Source organism: Schistocerca gregaria, chromosome 6, assembly GCF_023897955.1.
Source record: "Schistocerca gregaria isolate iqSchGreg1 chromosome 6, iqSchGreg1.2, whole genome shotgun sequence".
NCBI classification, from domain to species: domain Eukaryota; kingdom Metazoa; phylum Arthropoda; class Insecta; order Orthoptera; family Acrididae; genus Schistocerca; species Schistocerca gregaria.
Genome location: NC_064925.1, coordinates 556,504,217 through 556,514,635, shown reverse-complemented (window position 1 = coordinate 556,514,635; position 10,419 = coordinate 556,504,217).

Sequence of the window (10,419 nt, the reverse complement as noted above, 5' to 3'; positions counted from 1 at the left end):
CTTCTGTATAGTTTAACTTCAGATCTAATAAATAAATAAATACGAAGTGTCGCACTGGGTTAAATGTTCAGCAGCTGAAAGCTGCACAATTTTGTCGGTTTGAATTTAAATTTTCATTGCTATTATATCATGATGGTTCGTTGAAATGTCACTATCCACCATAACAAGAGAAGGTAGTGTGTGTATTACTGTTTGTTGTACACTGACCATGACTAATGTGCGGTGTTACGTTGTAACTGTATTGTCATTGCAATGAAATTTCACCTAATACGCTTTCGGATACATTTAATTTGGGCTCAGCGATCTTCTCCGAAGCATCAATGTGAAATGGCAATTTAGTAGTTGATGTCTGCGGTACGTGTGTTGCCTCTGAATCTACTCTTGTACTATACCTAATGAGTGGTTCATTAAGTGTGTCGTTTCATTTGTCCGTCTGGCCATTCGCATATTCCATAGCTTCATTTATTTCAGGTCATCTGACTCATGTTAGTTGACATTTCATTTCTTACAGTGAGCATGTTTCTAACATCGGCAGACTTACTAATCACAGTGGATATTTTATTGAAGTAGGTAGATAATTATTTTATATTAGTCGCAATTTCGTTAATTTTAGCTGAAAATGCAGCTTTTGGTTTGTTTGACAGACGGCAAGATGGACGGCAACTGATGTAGCATTTTAACTGTTGTTACACTGGCTTGTTAGCCACAATGATGGCATCACATGGTGTTTAGTTGGAAAAAGAAATGTGTTTCAATTGAAATTTGATCTGACATCCTAAGTGATAACTGATCTGAGACCTCTTTACGTTTAATGGGAATATGATTTGACATTCCACCGAAATGTGTAAGTACTGGGTTTGACATTTATGAGGTTTCATTTTGTACATCCTGATATTTGGCTGCCTCTAACGAATATGTAGTGCCTCAAATGAATTTTTTTTCTGTCGTAGCATACCATTTTTAATACACATTTCATTACGAAAGGCGGATATTTCAATATATAAGGCTGACATTTCATTTTTAATAGCGGATATATTAGTTGTTATTTGAGAACAGAGTTGCTCTCATATTCGCAATAGCATGTTCGCTAAATTGCATGGCTGCTCGGTATTTGTATCATATACTTGGCTAGTACTGGGATTAACAAAAGGATTCATTACAGTACTTACTACGGGTTTAATTTCTATGATTTCAGCTTGCGAGTCAATTTCGCGAGCCGAAGCATTTGTATTATCTTCATCTATGTCATGAAACTGATTTTAGTCAGCAATAGATTCATCACTATCTTGTGTCGCTCTATCCATCGCAGTTAAATTTCCTGTCTTTCGCAGGACAATGCGGTATTAAGGATTTTTTATGTGTTTTAAGTAAAAGGTAATTAAGCGATATTAGGTTCCTAATAACTAGTTTCGGTGGACAATAATGTTCTCGCGATACAAGGTGGCTATGCTACGATCGCTGGTTCGAATCCCGCCTCGGGCATCGATGCGTGTGATGTGCTTAAGTTAGTTAGATTTCAGTAGTTCTAAGTCTAGGGTACTGATTACCTAAGATGTTAAGTCCCATAGTGTTTAGAGCCATTTGAACCATTTTTACAAGGTGGCTACACTTGAACGGTGAAACATCGGCGCGCCATTAATGCTTCCACGAGATGAATTCTTCCATTTTGCACAATGCGTAACATACTATTGTTAATCTCTACAAAATGAAATCATGTACCCTACAGTCATAAGCAAACTACATAATAAAACTGTTGAATGAGTACTGACTGCGACGAACACAACTCTTTACTTAACATATAAAAGTGGATTGTTTCGTGATTTGATATGACGAGCCTTATTTTAATTGGATTTGAGGCTCCGATAAATTTCAGTCTTTTCAGACTCTTTACTTTTTTACAAATTGCCTGTTGGCCTATCTCTCGGCTTCTTCAGCCGACGCTTGTCGGATGATTTTTCTGACGTTTCACCAGCACGAGTGGCTGGCATTGTCGAGGTTTCACCCTCCATTGCTGCTGGAAGACTGGATCCGAGCTCGCAGCGGCAGACAGCATATACACTACTGGCCATTAAAATTGCTACACCAAGAAGGAATGCAGATGATAAACGGGTATTCATTGGACAAATGTATTGTACTAGAACTGACATGTGACTACATTTTCACGCAATTTGGGTGCATAGACCCTGGGAAATCAGTACCCAGAACAACCATCTCTGGCCCCAATAATGGCCTTGATACGCCTGGGCATTGAGTCAAATAGAGCTTGTGTGGTGTGTACAGGTACATCTGCCCAAGCAGCTTCAACACGATGCCACAGTTCATCAAGAGTAGTGACTGGCGTATTGTGAAAAGCCAGTTGCCCGGCCACCACTGACCAGACGTTTTCAATTTTTGAGAGATCTGGAGACTGCACTGGACAGGGCAGCAGTCGATCATTTTCTGTATCCAGAAAGATCCGTGCAGGACCTGCAACATGCGGTTGTGCATTATCCTGCTGGAATGTAGGGTTTCTCAGCGATCGAATGAAGCGTAGAGCCACGGGTCATAGCACATCTGAAATGTAACGTCCACTGTTCAAAGCTCCGTCAATGCCAACAAGAGGTGACCGATAAGTGTAACCAATGGCACCTCATACCATCACGCCGGGTGATACGCCAGTATGGCAATGACGAATACTCTCTTCCAATGTGCGTTCACCGCGATGTCGCCAAGTGCGGATGCGACCATGATGACGTTGTAAACACAGAACCTGAATTCATGCGAAAAAATTACATTTTGCCCAGGTTCGTCGTTGAGTACACCATCGCAGGCGATCTTGTCTGTCATGCAGCGTCAAGGGGACCCGCAGCCATGGTCTCCGAGCTGATAGACCATGCTGCTGCAAACATCGTCGATATGTCCGTGCAGGTGGTTGTTGCCTTTCATACGTCCCCATCTGTTGACTAAGGGGTCGAGATGTGGCTGCACCGTTACATCCATGCGGATGTCATCTCGACTGCTAGTCATACGAGGCTGTTTGGATCCAGCACGGCGTTCCGTATTACCGTCCTGAAACCACCTATTCCATATGACGCTAACAGTCATTGGATCCCCACCAACGCGAGCAACCATGTTGCAATACGATAAACTCCATTCGCGACAGACTACATTCCGACCTTTATCAAAGTCGGAAACTGCTGTTTGTGTTTGAGAAATCGGCTGGAAAGTTTCCTCATGTCAGCATGTTGTAGGTGCCGCCACCAACGCCAGCCCTGTGTGAATGCTCTGAAAAGACAATCATTTCCATATCACAGCATCTTCTTCCTGTCGGTTAAACTTCGCGTCTTTAGCACGTCATCTTCGTTGTGTAGAAATTTCAATGGCCAGTAGTGTACATGGAGCGACGACGTCGGAGGGCTTCTCCGCGGTCATATCCGGTGCGGTTCGTTCGATAAGTGCGACTGTCGTTCGTTGCAGCACGGAACGCTAGCATTCCTGTCATGTTGAAGCTATTCTCGTGTTTATGTATCTGTATATGTTCTCTGAACAAACGGGTGTGATAGCTCTTCTCTACAGCCGGAGCTTCCGTGTCGGCGAATTTTACTACGTGGTCCGTCTCACATAGCGAGTTCTCTGCCTTAGATGATTTCTCCACCTGCCTCAACCTGCATTGTCATTTGTATTATGTGATCCTGGTGTTGGTTGATCGTCCAGTCATTGCAACATGAACGTTTCCAGATGTGCATGGTATGCGGTGAATTCCCAGCATTGCAAGTGGGTCCATTTTCTTCTTTGCCGATGTGAGACACTCTATGATCTTCTTTGTTGTCGGTTCGTAAACAGTCTTTACGACGTGTCTGCGCAATATACGGCCAATTCTGTCTGTCACTCTGGGAATGTATGGCAGGAAAGCCATACCCGACATTTCTTTTTCTAATTTGTCACTTCGCCAAGTGTTTTGCTGTGTTGTACATCTAATATAAATTATGGAGTACCTATTGCTCCTCAGAAAACTTTCCAAGTGTTTTATTTTGCGGCCGAAGCGTTGAGACTCACATATTAGAAAAATCATCAAACGGGCTTCGGCCAAAGTACCCGAGACAGAACACACCAGGCTGTTTGTCAACAAGTTGCCACGAAAGCCTGAACAATTCTGTCTTCCCTTTTTACTCGTTCCTGCATGGAACAAAGAAAAACAGATTACAACAATGTAATGCAACACATTACGCACACCGCAATGTACGTAAAATAATTCCGTCAGTTTTTCAAGTCCCTACTGTGGAAGATATATTACGTAAATCAGATAAAATTATTTTTGTAAGGATATATTGTTAAGTTCGTCGTTGCGGGGACTTATTACAAAAGCCGCGGCTGGAGTGAACACGACTGATAAAAAGAGTTTAAACTAAGATAAGTTTTCATAGAGACTCCCTCAGTAGTCGATTCTGTGCTTATTATTGTCACCGTTTGAAGAAATATATGGTGGCGCAGAGCTCGCTGTTGGGTAGCAATCAGTGGGGTGATGTGCGACTGTATGAATCTGCAGTACAATGCCACAAAATATTACGCAGCGCACAGTAAGAGAAATCAGACTTCGGTTTAGAACAAACCACATTGCTGGTTCTAACATGTACATACAAATGTTGTTCTTGTTGTGGTCTTCAGTCCTGAGACTGGTTTGTTGCTGCTCTCCATGCTACTCTATCCTGTGCAAGCTTCTTCATCTCCCAGTACTTACTGCAAACTACATCATTCTGCATCTGCTTAGTGTATTCATGTCTTGGTCTCCCACTGCGATTTTTACGCTCCACGCTGCCCTCCAATACTAAATTGGTGATCCCTTAATGCCTCAGAACATGTCCTACCAACCGATCCCTTCTTCTTGTCAAGTTGTGCCACAAATTCATCCTCTCCCCAATTCTATTAAATACCTCCTCATTAGTTATGTGATCTACCCATCTAATCTTCAGCATTCTTCTGTAGCACCACATTTCGAAAGCTTCTATTCTCTTCTTGTCCAAACTATTAATCGTCCATGTTTCACTACCGTAAATGGCTACACTCCATACAAATACTTTCAGAAACGACTTCCTGACACTTAAATCTATACTCGATGTTAACAAATTTCTCTTCTTCAGAAACGCTTTCCTTGCCATTGCCAGTCTACATTTAATATCCTCTCTATTTCGACCATCATCAGTTATTTTATTTCCTAAATAGCAAAACTCCTTTACTACCTTAAGTGTCTCATTTCCTTATCTAATTCCCTCATCATCACCCGACTTAATGCGACTACATCCATCATCCTCGTTTTGATTTTGTTGATGTTCATCTTATATCCTCCTTTCAAGACAGTGTCCATTCCGTTCAACTGCTCTTGCAAGTCCTTTGCTGTCTCAGACAGAACTACAATGTCATCTTCAAACCTCAAAGCTTTTATTTCTTCTCCATGGATTTCAATATCTACTCGGAATTTTTCTTTTGTTTCATTTACTGCTTGCTCAATAATCAGATTGAATAACATCGGAGAGAGGCTACAACCCAGTCTAACTCCCTTCCCAACCACTGCTCCCCTCTCATGCCCCTCGACTCTTTTAACTGCCATTTGCTTTCTGTACAAATTGTAAATAGCCTTTCGTTCCCTGTATTTTACCCCTGATTCGTTCAGAATTTGAAAGAGAGTATTCCAGTCAACATTGTCAAAAGCTTTCTCTACGTCTACAAATGCTAGAAACGTAGGTTTGCCTTTCCTTAATCTATTTTCTAACATAAGTCGTAGGGTCAGTATTGCCTCACGTGTTCCAACATTTCTACGGAATCCAAACTGATCTTTCCTGAGGTCGGCTTCTTCCATTTTATCCATTCGTCTGTAAAGAATTCGTGTTAGTATTTTGCAGCTGTGACTTATTAAACTGATACTTCGGTAATTTTCACATCTGTCAACACCTGCTTTCTTTGGGATTGGAATTATTATATTCTTCTTGAAGTCTGAGGGTATTTCGCCTGTCTCATACATCTTGCTCACAAGATGGTAGAGTTTTGTAAGGACTGTCTCTCCCAAGGCCGTCAGTAGTTTTAATGGAATATTGTCTACTCCCGGCGCCTTCTTTCGACTCAGGTCTTTCAGTTCTCTGTCAAACTCTTCACGCAGTATCGTATCTCCCATTTCATCTTCATCTACATCCTCTTCCACTTCCATAATATTGTCCTCAAGTACATCGCCCTTGTATAGACCCTCTACATACTCCTTCCGCCAATCTGCTTTCCATTCTTTGCTTATAACTGGGTTTCCATCTGAGCTCTTGATATTCATGCAAGTGGTTTTCTTCTCTCCAAAGGTCTCTCTCATTTTCCTGAAGGCAGTTTCTATCTTACCCCTAGTGAGATAAGCTTCTACATCCTTACATTTGTCCTCTAGCCATCTCTGCTTAGCCATTGCTGGTTCTAACATGTACATAGTAATAGTGCATGGAACAGCACGCGTGTGAGATCCAGTCATCTCTTCACCGATCTATGCTTTAGAGCAGTAATGGCTAGCTGAAACATAAAATCCATAGATATAAGTAATTAGGGATACGGGACAGGTAAGTCTAAATAACATTAATTCGCAATATGTGAAAATTACTACATCATTAGGTTAAGACTACCACAATAGAAATCTTACACGTCAACAGAAGATAACAGAAAGTTGAGTCTGAGGAACTCGAATGTATGTTCATTTGTCTTGTAAAGAAAAAGACGACTGAAAATATAGCAAAGACACGTGACTCTCTGATAAGTCAATCGATAAAAAAAATAGTTTTACATCATAAGCGGCACTCGGACGATAAAACGTTCGTTAAATACATTGTCTACAAAAAACAAAATGTGCAGGAGAAATGGAACGTGAATACCAAACCTCACTCGAGTTAATTTAACGTTGATATCATCGTACAATGGTTCTTTCAAATGTTAGACGCAAGCGAACTTATCCAAGGTCTACAAATAGGTCAACAAAAATAAGCATGGGTATGCGGGAAGTGTTTACTTTACACTGATCTTGTCAATGTGCGCGGCATTAAACAGCTCACGAAGTCACAAAAGCTCGAAGTAAATTTGGGGAGCTTGACAGAACGATGTTAAGCCATGGTTGGCAAGCGACACATTCACTTAAAAAAGTCATAACTTTACTTATTTTGCTCAACTCTCAATACACCTTAGCAACGCAACCATAAGTAGCGCATAACGTCTACATCTACATCTACATCTACATCTACAACGATACTCTGCTAATAACATTTAAGTGCCTGCAGAGGGTTCATAGATCCACCTTTACAATTCTCTATTATTCCAATCTCGTATAGCGTGCGGAAAGAACGAACACATATATCTTTCCGTACGAGCTCTGATTTCCCTTATTTTATCATCGTGATCATTTCTCCATATGCAGGTCAGTATCAACAAGTATTTTCGCATTTGGAAGAGAAAGTTGGTGATCGGATTTTCGTGAAAAGATTCCGTCGCAATGAAAAACGGCTTTCTTAAATGATGTCTAGCCCAAATCCTGTATCATTTCAGGGACACTGCATCCCGTATTTCGCGATGATACAAAACATGCTGCCCTTCTTTGAACTTTCTCGATGTACTCCGTCAGTCCTACCTGGTACGGATCCAACACCGTGCAACAGTATTCCAAAATATTACGGACAAGCATAGTGTAGGCAGTCTCCTTAGTAGATCCTTTACATTTTGTAAGTGTCCTGCCAATAAAAATCATTTTCTGGAACATTTTCTACGTTTTCCTTCCAATTTAAGTTGTTCGTAATTTTAATTTCTAGGTGTTTAGTTGAATTTACTGCATTTATATTTGACTGATTTATCATGGAACTGAAGTTTAACGGATTCCTCTTAGCACTCATGTGGATGATCTGACACTTTTCGTTATTCAGGCTCAACTGCCAATTTTCGCACCATTCATATATTTTTTCTAAATCGTTTTGCCATTTGTTTGCATGTACTGATGCCTTTATTAGTCGATAAACATCAGCTTCATCTGCAAAAAACCTAACAAGGCTGCTCAGATTGTCTCCCAAATCGATTATATAGGTAAGTAACAGCAAAGGACCTATAACAGTACCTTTTGGAAAGCCATAGATCACTTCAGTTTTACTCGATGACTTTCGTCAGTTACTACGAACTGTGGCCTTTCTGACAGGAAGTCACAAATCCAGTCACGTAACTGAGACGATATTCGATAAGCATGCAATTTCGCTATAAGCCGCTTGTGTGGTACAGTGTCAAAAGACTTCTGGAAATCCAGAAATATGGAATCGATATGATATCCCTTATCAGTAGCACTCAACACTTCATGCGAATAAAGAGCAAGTTGTGTTTCACAAGAACGATGTATTCTAAATACATATTGAGTGCGTGTCAATAAACCGTTTTCTTCGAGGTAATTCATAATGTTCTAACATAAAATATGTTCCAGAATCTTGTTGCATATCGACGTTAACGATATGGGCCTTTAATTAAGTGGGTTCCTCCTACTACCTTTCTTGAATATTCGCGTCACATTCCAGTTGTTGGCTACGGATCTTTCGTCGAGCGAACGGTTGATATGATTGTTAAATATGGAGCTAATGCAGCAGCCTACTCCGAAATGGACCTAATTGGTATACAATCTGGACCTGAAGACTTCCTTTTATTAAGTGATTTAAGTTGCTTCACTACTCCGAGGATATTTACTTCTACGTTATTCATGTTGCCCGCTGGGCTTTATTCGAATTCTGATTATTTACTTCGTCTTCTTTTGTGAAGGCATTTCGGAAGGCTGTGTTTAGTAACTCTTCTTTGGGAGCACTGTCTTCGATAGTATCTCCACTGCTATCGCGCGGAGAAGCATTGATTATTTCTTGCTGCTAATATATTTCACATACGACCAGAATCTCTTTGAATTGTCTGCCAGGTTTCGTGACAATGTTTCGTTGTGGAAACTGTTATAAGCATATCACATTGAAGTTCACGCTAAATTTCGAGTTGCTGTAAAAGATTGCCAATTTTGGGAATTCTGCGTCTGTTGAAATTTGGCATGTTCGTTTCATTGTTTCTGCAACAGTGGTCTGACCCATTTTGTGCGCAAAGGAAGATCAGCTCCATTATTTGTAAATTTATTTGGTATAAATCTCTCAATTGTTGCCGACACTATTTCTCTGCATTCAAACCACATCTGGTCTACACTTATATAATTAATTTGTAAGGATAAGTATTGTTTCTCAGGAAGGCGTCAAGTGAATTTTTATCTGCTTTTTTGAATAGGTGTATTTTTCGTTAATTTTTTGAGGGTTCGGGGATTACAATATTCAGTCTTGCTACGACAACCCTGTGCTCACTAACCCTTGTATCCGTTTTGATGCTCTTCATTAACTCAGGATTATTTGTTGCTAAGGGGTCAAGTGTGTTTTTACAACCGTTTACTATGCGCGTGGGCTCATGACCTAACTGCTCGCAATAATTTTCAGAGAATGCGTTTGGCCCAATTTCGGTTGATGTTTTGTGCTTACCACCGGAATTAAACATGTATTTTCCCAAAAAATATCGAGCGTAAATAAAATCACCATCAACTACAATCGTTTGAGTCGCGTACTTGTTTGAAATCAAACTCAAGTTTTCTTTGAATCTTTCAGCAACTCTGTCATCTGAATTGGGAGGTAGGTAAAAGGATCCTATCATTGTTTTATTCCGGTAGCCAACAATGACCTCTGCCCATACTAATCAACAGGAACTATATATTTCAATTTCGTGACAAGATAAACTACTAACTGCAAAATACACGCCACCGCCTAGCGTATTTAGCGTTTCCTTTCTGAACACCGTTAGGTCCTTCGCAAAGCCTATAACGATTTCGGCATCAGTGTTTTCAATTAGGACTTGGAGTTCTGGTACTTACCCAACCTAGCTACGACTATTTGCAACTGTTATACCGATGTCACTATATCTACATTCTTCCTGTTTTCGGCCTGCACCCTTTCGAGACTGAAGCCCTTCTTGTGTTTTCTGGAAACCCTCCAACCTAAAAGACCGCCCAGTCTACGCCAGACAGCCCCTGCTACCCGTGTAGCCGCCTCCTACGTATAGTGGACACCTGGTGTATTGAGCGGAACCTGAGACACAAGCACTGTTTAGCACAAGTCGAGGAAACTGCAGCCTCCACAGTCGCTGAACCGTCTGAGCCTCCGATTCCGACCCTCCACTCTGCTCTGTACCAGAGGTCCGCAACCAGTCCTGTCGACACTGCTGCAAATGGTCAGCTCTGCTTGCACCTTTCAAGCAACACTGGCAGCTTTTATCATTTCTTATAGCCGCTTGATGCCAGAGAGAATATCTTCTGATCCAGAGTGACACACATCATTGGTACCGACATGAGCAACCACCTGCAGTTAGCTGCAACCTGTGCTATTC